Genomic DNA, 14954 nt, shown 5'->3' on the forward strand with positions numbered 1-14954 from the left:
CAATCCACATAATTGCACCTCCTCCTATGCCACACGTGCATGGCAGGAGGTATGATTGTGGGATTATGCATTAGATCCCAGGCTCCTCCTGCACCAGCAAAAAGAAAGCTCCCATGGATGAGTCCATTTGAGGGGCTTCAAGCCATGGGGACACCCCAGAGCTTCCCCAGGCGCAGAGAGGTGTGAAACACTCCAAGAGTTTTATGCACCCCTGAGGTTTCCATGCACTGCTGATGATGGGGATTGTGGCTGCCTCAATACCTAGGGCAGGGGTTGTCAACCAGGGGTATACATACCCCCTGGGGTACTTGGGAAGGCCCTAGGGGGTGTACACAGGTGGGCAGGGATAAAGTACTGCCACCCACTGCCCTGCACTGCCGCCTCCCAGGAGCGCAGGGCTGGGGGGGTAAGGGCAGTGGCGCCCCTCTGCGGGCCACACAGGTGCCGCCCGGACGGACTTTGGGGGGGTGGGGAGAAGCTTGCATGCAGCAGCTGCTGCCACCATCCACCACTGGGCACTGCCACCTCTCCACATCTGGCCACACACCACTCCTGCCCCCCTGCACTCTGCATCTGGCCACTGGGGGTACACTTATTAAAAAAGGTTGAAAACCCCTGCCCTAGGGCCCAGGAGTTTCATGCACCCCTGAGCCCTAAGGATCATGGCAGCCGTGATCCCCCAAACCCAGGGGTTTTACTCACCCCCAAGCCCTGGGGATCACAGCTGCCTTGATTCCCAGGGCCCATGGGTTTCACACACCCCTGAGCCCTAGGAATTGCAGCATCCATGCTCCTCAGGTCTTGGAGTTTCATACCCCTGCGGCTGTCAGCTGACAGGCTCCCAGCCTCAGAGGAGACCATACTACATGTGCAAATTAAAGTTTGAAAGCAACCAACTGTAAAGTTAGTACACGTTTTTGAGATCTAACTTGATAGTTGGTTAGAGCTTTTTATTGTGTAATAGCTACTTTGCACATGTAGCTGGTCTTAAGGTAATTGTGCAATTAATCATTTAATTGCACAATACCCCTAACGTGTAAAGGGTGCCTTAGGTGAAAAACTAAGATTTGCAGTTTGATAATTTCTCTATTTCCATGGATATAACCTCATATGTTTATCCTCATATTTTCAAAGCTTTCACAGACTGTGTGTTTTGGCTACACAAGTTTCACACAGCTATCATTCTAATCTACTCTCCCACTTTCTCCCTGATATTGGAGGTAAAAACACCCTTCAAGCATCTGTTGTACAACTTATATAACTTTAAATTAATTTGAATTGTATATTTTACTATATCTCGGAATCCGATAGATATTCATATTCTGAAGCAGAAGGGCATTTTGGATTCTGTCCCCCATCTGTATACACATGGCATAAAATGTAGGATCAGATTATCTGTTCCAACTGAACAGGGCGCATTGCAACTATGGTGGTTGGGAAGTTGAAGGTGATTTTGAATCCTCTGTGCTTTTAGTTCTGGTTCCTGACCAATTTGTGCACCCTGAGAACAGCTGAAATATACACTTGTGTGCCATGTCTTTAAGGAGACTTGATCTAGACATGCCTTCTTACTCCCCCAATACCCCTCAGATACTGGAGGGCTTCAAGATGAAGAGGCATGAAAACATCCTAGCAACTTTCTCTCGCATTACACAAATGTTCTTTTCCCCAGAGACCATCTCTGTTGGGTTAGGGAATCATAAAAAAAAAAAAAACTGCAATGGAAAATCTGGCGCAGAGTTTAGTAATAGCATCCTGTTTCTAAAGTTTCCTATTTAGTAAGGAAACTTTAGACTCTAGGGACTACCAGATGCAATCTCGTTTTAACATGGATTCTTAGGCACATAGTGAGATCCCTAAACATAGACACATGAGCCTGCAACCTAAATTGCCCACACACATGTTGCTAGATCCCAGTGTAGTTTTAGGGACCTCTTCCTTTCGTTGATCAAATGTATCTTCTTCCTGTGACTGTGCCATTGTGCTGTGGAGCACCACAGCACTGTGTGTAGCTAGGCAGAGGCAGCAGCTGCTCTTCTGTAGGTGGCAATCTTTCTTTCTCTCAGCTGCAGGAAGATGTGAAAGTGCTTATAACTTCCTACCACGGACTTGCATCACAGACTACAGCGGGGAACGCAGCATTAGCAGGTTCCAATCCAGAACTAACAGGATCTTCTAACTGACAGAAGGTGGGAACCTAAAGGAGAGGAGACAAGCTTGGGAGAAAGAACTTGGAAGGAGGAGAAGAGAGGGTTGCCAGCCTTCATACATATATCACTCTGTCACAATGCTTAGTGATTTTTCTTAAGGTCTCAGCTCAGAGAGTCATATGATTACACAAGAGTCTCAAGTTACAGTAAGAAAGTTTCTAGTTCTCATGGTTGTAAAGAATAGCTTGAAAATATGGCCCAGAAACTCAGAAAGCAAATAAAAATATTACAGATGTTATTTTTTAGAAGTCCAGCACTTTATCCTGTTTCAGGACCTGATCTTTTGCTTTTTGAAAACACAAGCAGGAATAATAAAACAGTCCAGCAAAGTTGGTTTAAAGAATGTAAAAGTGACATGGAAATATTTTGGGGAGATATTTTCAAAAGTGGTATGTGAATAAAAATAGCAAGTGTAGTTTTCTGGGATTCATCAGGTAAAATCATTCATTGCATTTATGGTATTTGGAGACTTACCCAATGTTGGTAACAATGTTCTTATGTTTCCCAATTTTAACTGATTTAGCCTTTTTTTTTAAATCTGACTAGAAAGATACTTCTAATTATCTGCCATTGCTTACTGATTTTTTTAAAAAATATCCAACTGAGGGGAAAAGCAATGCCTCATGACTGAGTTAACCAAGTACTTGCAGCAAATGAAAAATAGCACATCAGTTCATGTGGGCAGTTCACAAACAAATCACTTAAATATTCAGTAAATACTTAAAAATAACAAATACGTTGAAATCTGGATGTAGTCATGAATTGGCTAACCAGGAAAAAGGAGGTAAATTTGTAGTCAATCTGATTAACAGTAAACAATTCAAGTCATTTACAGTACAATATAAAACAAAAGAGTGAGCAAACAGAGTCAGTCTGGCCTTTTATTCAAGTTCCTTCCAGGGCAACTTTCAGTAAGTGATTTACCATAAATGAAAAAAATATATTGCTGACCATTTTGGCTCTGATCTTAGGGCTCCAGGCTCCAAAATAATTCTTTGTTGAGGACACCAGTATACCTAACAGCAGTCCTCTGTGCACTTGCCAGCTGTATTTGTTGTAGCACCAATACACTCTGTTTCCAGAAAAGAAAAGAATCAATCACTCTTACATTTGCTACTTCTACTGGAAGGCCAAAGAATGGGCTGGAATAATGATCTGTCTGAAAAAAAATGTTTATGGACCAGATCAAAACACTACCCCAGGAATCTTTTCTTTTTTTTTCTTTTTCCCCGCCCCTTCCCTAAGGTCAGATCCCCAAACTCCTACAAGTTAAGACAGTGGGGATGCTTGAGTAAATGTGTAGTGATAAAGCTGCCAGATTGAAGGTTTCTTAAGTGCTACTGTCCAAAATCACCAGCCATGCTTGAAACTAGTAATTCTTGATAAAAACATACATGCTCAGTATGTGACTTTTAGCTGCAGGTGGCAGAGCATATGCTTTCGTGCCAACAGTTTTATTTATTTATTTGTTTAAGTATGTCAGAACCTCTTTCATTTTATTTTCCAGATCTTTTCATTTTGGCTGTTCAGGCTTTGCCATAGAAACCCAATTCAAATGGTTTCCAAACAATTTTGACGTCACTAGAATTGTGAAGCTCTCCTGAATACATAATTGATACCCCAACATAATACAGTATAAATACAATATTCAGTAAATATACTTACATTTTAATTCATTGGTGGGGAGGGGTTGACCCCAAAGAAGCTTAAATCAGATGGCTCTATTAATCCAAAATATACATTCTGTTAATCAGTCTTGAATTAATTAATTAATCATTTCTGCTAAGTGGTTCATACAAAGTGTTTGAGTTTAATGCCATAAATATCAGAGATAGTTGGAGATATCCAGTGCTTTCCAGCAGGTTCTTAGCACCTTGCAGGATTTGGCCACTATATCCCTAATACCCCTATGAGACTCACATAGGTAGACTCATTGAAGTCAGGTGACACAGAGGTCTACCTAGACAAATCTTATTTCTGGTTTGGGGCCTAAAATACATCTAGTGAGTGCTGTAAGGAAGTATATAATTTGCATATATAAGCACTTTGGTTTGGTTGCTAGTATCTCCCAAGGTAGGAAGGAAGCTACAATACAAGCCTGGGCTACTCAGTTTCTGCTCTTCTGCAGGCTTGGTGTGTGGTCTTCATAGATTACTGAGGCCATGATCCCCAAAGTATTTAGGTGCCCAACTCCTTTTTAGGTGTCTAGCTTGCTTTTACTTCAGTGGGAGTTAGTTACTTAAGCACCTATACTATATCAGAAATTACCAAGAACAACCTTGTAAACTTCATCATATTATGTTTCGGGAAGGTGGTCCAAATAGACAGGGTTAGATCCCAAGATCTCTGTAAAATCAATAGAAAGAGTTAGGCAACTCACAGGGACAATTCTGAGTGCCTAGGCCAGTGATTCTCTACCTTTTTTAGATTCAAGGCATCCCTGGATAGACTTGAGGCACCCTTTGGAAAATGTCAGCTCTTAGTATTCATTCTTTTTTGAGTACTGAAAAATAATATAGCAGTTTTTCTGCTACAAAGGACTCAGAAAGACCACAACTATGGATTTCTATTTGAAATCTGTGCATTCATCTTGTTAATCATGTTTGCATACTTAATGGTGCTACTATTCTATGGCACTCACAGCACCCATTAAAGTATCTCAAGGCAACCAAGGGTGCCATAGCACCCTGGTTGAAAATCACTGACCTAGACTGAGCGTGGAGACACGTAGAGCTAGCCAGTGTATCTTTGAACTCCTACCCCTCCCTGGAGTTTAAGCATCTCCATACAATTGGGAATCCAGAGCACCTGGTCTCCTGAGGGTAGCGCCTACGAATAGTGTTGGTGCTACCATGCCTCCCTTTTGTTCAGTAGCTTAGTGGTTAGAGTACTTGCCCAGAAAATGGGAAAGTTGAGTTCTAGGGACTTCCTCATCCTGAGAGAACTCAAACCTATCCACTACCTTTAAGGAGAGTGTCCTAGACCTGATGTCTTGCATCCTGTACAAGTGCTGCTATCATGTAAAATTTGAGTGCTCTCTATAGGCAGACAAGGTTCTTTGGGTAAATCTGATATCTTTTATTAGACCAACTAAATAGTTGGAAAAAAATTTTCTTAGCAAGTTTTTGGGTTTAAAAACCCTTTGTCAGGCTGAGGAAACATCTGCAGTTGTTGTGTGCTCTTCCTAGATGGAATGAATAGTAAAGAACCTAAAGTGCCACATAAAGGTATTTGTCTGTGTCCCTCGGTGTTTTACTGAACTCAAAACGCAGTGTGAGTTCACTTGCTCTGAAGATGCCTTAGAGTGTTTGTACCACCCCATTCTAGATAGCAACAGATCATAGGTGCTAGACCTAAATTTAGGGGCCTAAGAATCTTTTCAAATTAAATTTTAGGTATTATATAAATTTTCTGAAATCGGGGGGGGGGGCAGATGATCTCAGTTGCTATTTACAATTTAGGCATCTAAATTCTGGCTAAATCCTATTTAAATGACACATTTACTAATCGGGATCTGACCCTCAGTGCCTGATTTTCCCATAGGTAAAAGAGAGATGGGGGAGATAAAACCCATCAGCAAGGATATTGTGCATCTGTAGGGAGTGGGTAATGGGGGCTGTACAAGTACCCTGAACAGAAATTATAATATTTGTGTCATTATTTATTTTCTTTTTAAATGTATATTAGGAATAAAATACTTGAAACTCCATCATTGAATACAAAGGAAGCAAGTTGCTAAAAGCATCCATAAAATGCATACTTGAAAACCAAAACAGAGTGCAAGGCAAATTCTCAGCTTTGTAGCTTTCTTTATTTCACATTAGCAATGACTGATAGCCTAAGCATCCAGGCAGGTAATCAAAAAATTTTTAAAATACTTTTTTTTCCCCTTTTTTCCATCTTCTTTTGTCCTCTTCACTCTCTGTAAGCTTAAACATTGCTTAATTTATTTTGTAAGGGATTCATTTATTTTAGCTTCTTTCAGTTCTACAGTATTAGTTTCACTGAAGAAGACTAAAACTACATGATCTGATGTAGAGATATAGTTGGAGTAAAATTTTAAGACCATCAATAGCTGAGATCACATGTTAAATTGATGTAATTTGAAATTGTAATACTCTGGTGGGAAATATTGTTTAGAGTCTAAATAACTCATTTTTAAATTATCAATTTGTCATAAAGAAATTATCAGGCAGAAATAAAAAGGATATTATCAGACAGAAAATAAAGTAAAAAGGATACAACTGTTCATTTCCAAATTAAAGTTAAGGTGAAGAGTAGAGAGTACACCCCCATATCTTAAATTTGAATGTTGACTGTCCTATTCATTTGCATTGCAGAACTAAAAAAGTATATATGCATATTTTTAACTGATAATATTGGTATCTTTGCTGCATGATATTAAGTTTTTTAAAACTACCACTGACAGACTGCCAGGAATTGACATCTGGAAGATGTTTTCCAAACTGCATGGGTAGAGGAAGATGGTATCATAGATAGAGGCACATAGCTGGTTGGGACAAACTAGTGCATCAGGGCAGAGAGGCAGTACCATATATAACTTCTTGCTGTTGGTCAGCTGCCAGTGGGATTACTTCACCTGAGCAAAATATCCCAGACTCCACAGGGAGAGGTGGTTTGGTGATGCCAGATGGAAGAATATTTATTAAGAGAAGGAAGAAAGGAAGAGTTGGCCAGGCAAAGGTCAAGCTGTTTTGCTTGCAGGCAGAGATTGGCATAGTTTGTGCTGATCTACTTTTCTGACTCTCTTCACGTTCTACTTGTAGACGTAACAGCCATTGTATTTATTTTATTTTATTTTATAATGTATTGTCTCTTAATACAGTGAACATGGAGGATAGCATAAGGGATCAATAATAATGTTTGTCATTTGCAGATAAAGAAAATGGTAATGTAGCCTCAGATCATTAGGTAATAGTGCCTGCAATTATGAAGGAAGTTTTCTGTTATATATAGCATTAAATGGATGGGAGAGGTGCATCTGGGGATTTTTCACCTGCTTCTGAAATACCTGACATTAATCATTATTGCAAACTCAATCAAGATTTTATCACACATGTGATATTTACAGCTCATGGTGTCAAAGTGAGAATCTTAGTTGTTTTTTAAAAATATATGTTTTTCTAGTTCACTTAGTAGTGGAGAAAAGATAGAAAATACTGTCAGATATACCTTACAGGTCTGGAAACTAGAAGACAAAATAAAAATTAAAAATCATTGTTTTGGTTTTTTTAAATTTCACAATATTTAAACCAACTCCATGATTATTTGGGGCCTAATTCTTGTTTTTTGAACATGTTATTATGGCAACAGTATATTAGCCAATATATTAACGGGAGTAAAAGTACTGCTTTCAGAATGATCAAAATATAGGAAACAGTCCACTATGGTAAATAGTTTGTTTTGCCAAACGGAGCATACTGCATCCTGCACAAGGACTTATGGGTTTTATGTATTTAAGCTGATCTCCTACCCATCAAAGTTCTACATTCAACTGCTCTGCAAATGGGCAATGAGAAAAGGAACATATTGTAAATGTTCACATTCTAAAATGAGAACAATCCATTTCAGTTACTGAAAAATAGATCATTTGATGCAAATAGTAACTCGCTAGCAATTTCATTATGCACTTAGATCTTGAAGAGGAATCTTACAAAATCATTCTAAATATGTCTCCTTGTTATGATAGACAAGATGAATATGCAAATACATGAATACTATGAATATTTTGTACTTTGTCCCAGGCAACATTTGGAGAAAAATTATTCATTTTCAAAATGTGTCAGGGACTAGATAGCTGAGGAAACTGATAATAGAATACAGTGCCATTCATTTCTACTGCAGATAGTCAGCTAGAAGCCAACCCAAAGTTATTTCTGTCTGATATTTGTTTGGTGGCTTATGAAATGAATTGATCTCACTGGGCACATGAGAGGTCAGGGGCCTGGCCTCAAATGGCCTAGGAGTCTCCTTCCAGTCCTCTGTTCCCAAAGCATTTGCTGTAACAGTGATGGAAATGCCTGAACCAGATTGCAAACTGCATTTTATTTTATGACTTCAGTTTTTGTACTCTGTCATCTCCTTGGTGTGCTAAGTGCCACATGGTGTTCTGTATTGAAAAACCAGCTTGACCTGGGCAAGGTGGCCACATCCAGATGAGGAGCACGTGCCTGTTGCGGCATTTCAAAGCAGTTTGAGACACCACAAGAGGCACTCTGGGAACAAGAAAATGTTCTCCGCACTGCATATTTGCATTGCAGGCTCTAATTTTGATACTGGGAAATCCCAGTATAAAAAAAATAATTTAAAAAGCTAGGAAAAAGCGGCACAGGACAGAGGCAAACAGAGGCTGGGTCCTCCAAAGAGATGCTCTGTCACCCAACCAGAGTGTCTCTATGCCTGCCTTCTTCCCCTGCTGCTCCAGCACACTGCCTTACCATGCTGGGGCAAATAGGAGCAGGGCAAGCCTGCAGCAGCGTCTCAGACCTAGGCGCTGTCCCAAGTAAGTAGGGATGTAGGTGTGGGGGGACTGTGTGGGGGTGGAGGGACTGTGGGAGTGGGGAGGACTGTTAGGGAGGAGTACCAGTCCTCAGACCAGCAGCTGCACATGATGCTGGATCGGCCCCACCCTGCCTGGCCTGCATGCCCTTGGACAGAACTGGGCCAGCTCCTGCTGTCACCCATGGCTTCTAGCACTGCACACAGAAACTATGCACCCTTGGGCCAGGCCAGGTCCTGCCTGCATGGAGCCAGCCTGGATCGACAGTGTTCAGGGCGTGTGGAGGCAGGACTGGGCCTGCGTGGAACCAGCCCGGCTCAACAATGCACAGGCCACATGGAGGCAGGACCGGGCCGGGCTGACCCAAGGGCACACAGCTTCTTTCTGAAGTGCTGCGGGTGACAGCAAGAGCCAGCCTGCTTCTGTCCAAGGATGCACGGGCTTGGCCAAGCCAGGCCAGTGCCATGTGCAGCCACCAGGGGTCTCTGCCAGGAGCAGGCATGAGTGCCCCAATGGCTGTTGCTGCCCAAATGATCTCTCTATATATAGTGGCCTTTCATTTTAATGGCAGAAGAACACAGATTTGGGGTATTTTCATGGGTGAATTTGCGTGGTTTTTATCAGAGAATATGCAATTTTTAAATAGGGAACACCAGGATCTTTGCTCATAAGGCAAGTGGCGAGACCCGGGCAGAGGAGCCTGCCCAGGGCCGGCACCAGGAACCCAGCTGGAGGGCAGTCAAGGTGGCTGACTTGGCCATTTGGGGCCAAGAGGTCATGCTTCGAGCATTCAAGGTGGGCCACCTCAATGAGCACATCTTCTGAGCAATAGCTGCCCAGATAGCAGAGTGGAGGCACCAGAAGACATGACAGCAGTGCCACACAAAGGCTAGCTATGTAGATATGACCCACTAACAGCTGGCCCAGAAGTAAAGGAGTCTCTGATGCAGTGCCCATTCTACAGCCCAGGTGGCCATTCAGTCCCCATCTGGGTCTGGCAGGCACGCAGTCATGAGGCCGCAGGTCCAAGCGGGTGGATGTTGTTGCAAGTGGCAGCAAGTCACAGCCAGGCAGCATCCCCCACTGCCAGACTGCTGCAATGGGTAGAGGGTGCAGGAGCCACTCTAGGTTAGGGTTGCTTCGGCAGGTCAGCTGGCATAAGGGGCAGTGTCCCCAGATACCAACTGGCCGGGCCTCAGAAGCTCCTGAGGGCAAGTAGCCCTGAGCTGTTCACCTGGGCAGGTTTTTAAACTGCTGGGGCCAGTACAGGTACTGGCCCCAACCTCTAGTTCCCCCTGACTGAAGATCTGGGAGGCACTGGGCACAGTCAGTTTGCCCCGAGTGGCACAATTTGCCCCACACGAAAGTGCTTGTTCAGGCACATGTGCTGAGGCACAAATCTGTTTGCTTCATGCTGCATTCCCAAGCAATCTGACTCTGAGAAGACCTGATCCCAGTGTGCTGGGGGCCACTACTGGCCTCACACCATCTGCAGACTATTCTTCAATCAGAATGTTGAACTCGATCAGAAGGAGACATAAAGACTAGGTTCACCAGGGGATGGAGACCAAAGCCCTGAGGTATGTGGGGAAGCAGGTGACCTGAAGGAAGCACAAACAGGAGGGGGCAATAGGGGAGGCCTTCTTATTCTTCCTGAGAAAGTAGGGCAATGGTTAGTTACCTCAGGTCTCTGTACATGAATGCATGGAACCTGGGAAACAAGCAGGAAGAATTGGAAGTCCTCACACAATCACAGAACTATGACATGATTGGAATAACAGAGACTTGGTGGGACAGCTCACATTACTGGAGCACTGTCATGGATGGGTATAAACTGTTCAGGAAGGACAGGCAGGGGAGAAAAGGAGGAAGAGTTGCAGTCTATGTAAAAGAGCTTTATGACTGCTCAGCACATCAATATGAAACTGGAGACAAACCTGTTGTAAGTTTCTGGATTAAGGTCAGAGGGGAGAATAAGAGTGACATCGTGGTGGGTATCTGCTGTAGACCACCAGACCAGGAGGATGAAGTGGATGAGACTTTCTTCAAACAGCTAGCAGAAGTTTCCCAATCACAGGCCCTGATTCTCATGGGAGACTTCAGTCACCCTGACATCTTCTGGGAGGGCAATCCAGAACATTTTTAGAAAGTGTTGGGAACAACTTCCTGGTGCGGGTGTTGGAGAGGCCAACCAAGGACTATGCTCTTGACCTGCTGCTCACAAAGAGGGAAGGATTGATGGGGAACATAGAAGTGGATGGCAACTTGGGCAGCAGCAACCACAAGATGAATGAAGCAGCAACCACGAGATGAATGAGTTCAGGATCCTGAGGAAAGGAAGGAAGGAGAGCAACAGAGTATGGACCCTAGACTTCAGAAAAGCAGACTTAAACTCACTCAGGAAACTAATGGACAAGATCCCCTGGGAGGCCAGTCTGAGAGGAAAAGGAGTCCAGGACAGCTGGCTGTACTTTAAAGAGACTTTACTGAGAGCGTAGGAATGAGCCATCCCGATGTGCAAGAAGACTCATAAGTATGGTAGAAAACCAGCTTGGCTTAGTAGGGAACTCTTCAGTGACCTAAAGCACAAAAAGGAAGCTTACAAGAAGTGGAAAATTGGACAATGACTAGGTATAAGATTGTTACTTGGGCTTGCAGGGATGAAATCAGGAAGGCCAAAGAACAATTAGAGTTGCAGCTAGCAAGAGACATGAAGGGTAATAGGAGGGGTTTCTACAAGTGTGTCAGCAACAAGAGGAAGGTCATGGAATGTTTGGGTCCCTTAGTGAATGGGGAAGGCAATCTAGAGACAGATGATGCAGACAAGGCTGAAGTACTCAATTCTTTTTTTACCTCAGTCTTCACAGGCAAGGTCAGCTTGCAACAAATTACTACACCTGGCAGCACAGATTGAGAAGAAGGTGAACAGCTAACAGTAGTGAAAGAACAGGTTCTGGACTGTTTAGGAAAGATGGACATATACAAGTCCATGGAACTGGAGGCAGAGCACCCAAGGGTGCCAAGGGAGTTGGCAGATGAGATTACAGAGCCTCTGGTCATTATCTTTGAAAACTTATGGCAATTGAGAGAGGTCCCAGACAATTGGAAAAGGGCAAATATAGTGCCCATCTTTAAGAAATGGAAGGAGGGGGATCCAGGCAATTACAGACCTGCATGCCTCAGTCTCTGGAAAGATCATGGAACTGTCCATTTCTAAACACTTGGAGGAGGAGAAGGTGATTAGGAACAGTCAGCATGGATTCACCAATGGCAAGTCATGTCTAACCAACCTAATTGCCTTGTATGATGAGATGACTGACTGTGGATGTGGGGAGAGCGTTGGATTTGATATACCTTGACTTTAGTAAGGCTTTTGATATAGGTCTCCCACAACATTCTTGCAAGCAAGCTAAGGAAATTTGGGTTGGTTGGATGAATGGACTGTAAGGTAGATAGAAAACTGGCTGAATGGTCAGACTCAAAGGATGGTAATCAGTGGCTCAATGTCTAGTTGGCAGCTGGTATCAAGTGGAGTGCTCCAGGGGTTGGTCCTTGGGCTGGTTTTGTTCAATATCTTCATCAGCAACCTGGAAGATAGAATAGAGTGCACTCTCAGCGAGTTTGCAAATGACACCAAGCTGGGGAGAGTAGCAGATATGCTGGAGGGTAGGGCTAAGATTCAGAAAGATCTTGACGTATTGGAGGATTGGACCTAAAAAAATCTCATGAGGTTCAATAAGGGGAAGTGCAAAGTCCTGCATTTAGGACAGAACAATTCCATGCACCAGTACAGGCTGGAGGTTGAGCAGGAGCACTGCAGAAAAGAACCAGGGGGTTATACTGGACAATAAACTGAATATGAGGCAACAGTGTGACCTTGTTGCAAAGAAAGCTAACAGTTTACTGGGCTGCATTAGTAAGAGCATTGCCAGCAGATTGAGGAAAGTGATTCTTTCCCTCTATTCAGCCCTTGTGAGACCACAGTTGGAGTGCTGAGTCTGGTTTTGGGTCTCCCACTACAGATAGGACGTGGACAAATTGGAGAGAGTCCAGCAGAGGGTAGTGAAAATGGTTAGGGGGCTGGGGCACGTGACTTCTGAGGAGAGGCTCAGGGAACTGGGCTTATTTAGTCTGGAGAAGAGAAGACTGAGAGAGGATTTAATAGCAGCCTTCAAGTACCTGAAGGGTAGGTCCGAAGAGAATAGAGCTAGACTGTTGTCAGTGGTGGCAAATGACAAAACAAAGAGCAATGGTCTCAGGTTGCAGCAAGGGAAGTTTTGGTTAGATATTAAGAAAACCTTTCTCACTAGAAAGGTAGTAAAGCAGGCTGCCCAGACATAAACAATAACATTCTAGTATTCATGTCTGATCCTCCAGGTGTATCAGCATCTCTCATCCCTATACAACTGCTTGGCAACCTTAGCAAATTATACTTGGTATACTCTTAGTGTAAGAGTGATGTTGTAGCCATGACAGTCCAGAACCGTACAGTTGGCCCAATAAAAGATGTCACCCTAAGAAATCCTTGTTTCTCACAACCTTATGCTTGTCATCATTTAACGCCCTTTGGACACATCAGGTATGGACTATGAAGCTATGTGTTTTGTGAACTAAACATCTGCCAGAAGGAAACTGATAAAAATTCCTGCAGAGCTGTTCAAGTATTGCATCTGGAAAGGTTTCTTTATTTTTTTCTGTTATTACAAATAGATCTGGCTATAATGAATGTAGCCATAAGGAGACAGCCCTCTATTTCCTAAGGACTTGTAGGAGAAGATCAAGCTTGGCCAATTATGACAGTAGTTCAGGTAGTTACAATATGTGTTGTTGTCCTTCGTGGGCGGAGATGACCACATTCAGCCAGGGGGGAGGGGGCAGGATCAGGGAAGAAGAGAGAAATGAAATGGGAAAGAAACAGGGAGGGAAAAAAGAGAAAAGGAGGAAAAAAAGGGAAAAGGAGAAAAGAGAAAGGAGGGGGGTGGAGGCTGGGTCATGTGGGTACATAGGTGACTTATAAGCCTGATCTTTGCCTTGAACAATCTGCTGCAGCAGGGGCAGGAAAGCAATGAGGACTGGGTAGAAGAAGTTTTCATTTTCCTGGTCACGAGTTTCTTCATTGCTTCCGCCCTGCATTGCTGTTCGAAGGTCAGTGCTCCATTCTGGATTGATGACATCCAGGATGGATGGTCACACGTGATTTGCTCCCACGACTCCGGGTTGATGTCAAAACTGTTTAGGGATACCTTTAGGGTGTCCTTGTACCGCTTCTTTGGTGTGCCGCAAGAGTGTACTCCATTTGACAGTTCGCCAGAGAAGATTTTCTTCAGCAGGCAAGTGTCAGGCATTCTTGAAAGGTGGCCGGCCCATCTTAGCTGTGCCAATTTCAATAGAGTGTGAATACTGAGGAGAGCTGATCTTCTAAACACCTCGGTGTCTGGAACCTTGTCCTACCACTTGATCTTTAGTATCTTTCACAGGCAACAAGGGTGGAAGTGGTTTAGTTTCTTGACATGACGCTGGTAGATGGTCCAGGTTTCGCAGATGTAGATCAGGGTCGGGAGAATGATGGCTTTGTATACCTTCAATTACGTTGACATTCTGATGCCTCTGCGGCCCCAGACTGACTTATGGAGTCTTCCGAAGTTACAGTATAGAATCACAGAAACAGAAGAATGGAAGAGACATTAAAAGATCATCTAATTCAGTGGTCCACAAACCAAGATCACATACAACATGTCTGTGAGATGCTCTGATATTTCTTGGTGGCAGAAGAAATTAAAATGTTAAATCTGAGGTTGATGGAGAGACACAAATATGATGTTACCCACAACACATTACTTACTCAGTGGCTGTGTCTACAGGAGGTGCTACATGTGCAGTAGCCTAATAATACTGCACAGTAGTGCATCACAGCAGAAACAGTACGCTATCACTCAGTATTATTAAGATGTTGTGCAGTTGCGTCACTAAAAAGGTGTGCGTTGGTGCTACTGCTCAGTAATGCTGGTTACTGCATGTTGATTTAGTACTTGATTATACAAGTACTTAACTGAATGTGCAGTAACTACAGCATATTAATGAACGTGTAGATGTGCCTAGTATTGGGCAAGTATGGTGAAAGTTGGAGATGTTTTAATCCATCCCTTTGCCCTGAGGCAGAATAAGTATTCCTAGGCCATTCTGATGGATGTTTTTTCTTGGTTGGAGGGTAGATATCAAATCCA

At 43.2% G+C, this 14954-nt stretch overlaps 1 protein-coding gene across 6 annotated transcripts in view; it reads left to right on the top strand.

Annotated features, from left to right (window-relative positions):
- ARB2A (ARB2 cotranscriptional regulator A) overlaps positions 1-14954 on the top strand; it is a 413000-nt gene that overhangs the window by 330898 nt on the left and 67148 nt on the right. The window lies entirely within an intron of this gene.

Source organism: Alligator mississippiensis, chromosome 3 (genome assembly GCF_030867095.1).
Source record: "Alligator mississippiensis isolate rAllMis1 chromosome 3, rAllMis1, whole genome shotgun sequence".
In the NCBI taxonomy this organism is placed as follows: domain Eukaryota; kingdom Metazoa; phylum Chordata; order Crocodylia; family Alligatoridae; genus Alligator; species Alligator mississippiensis.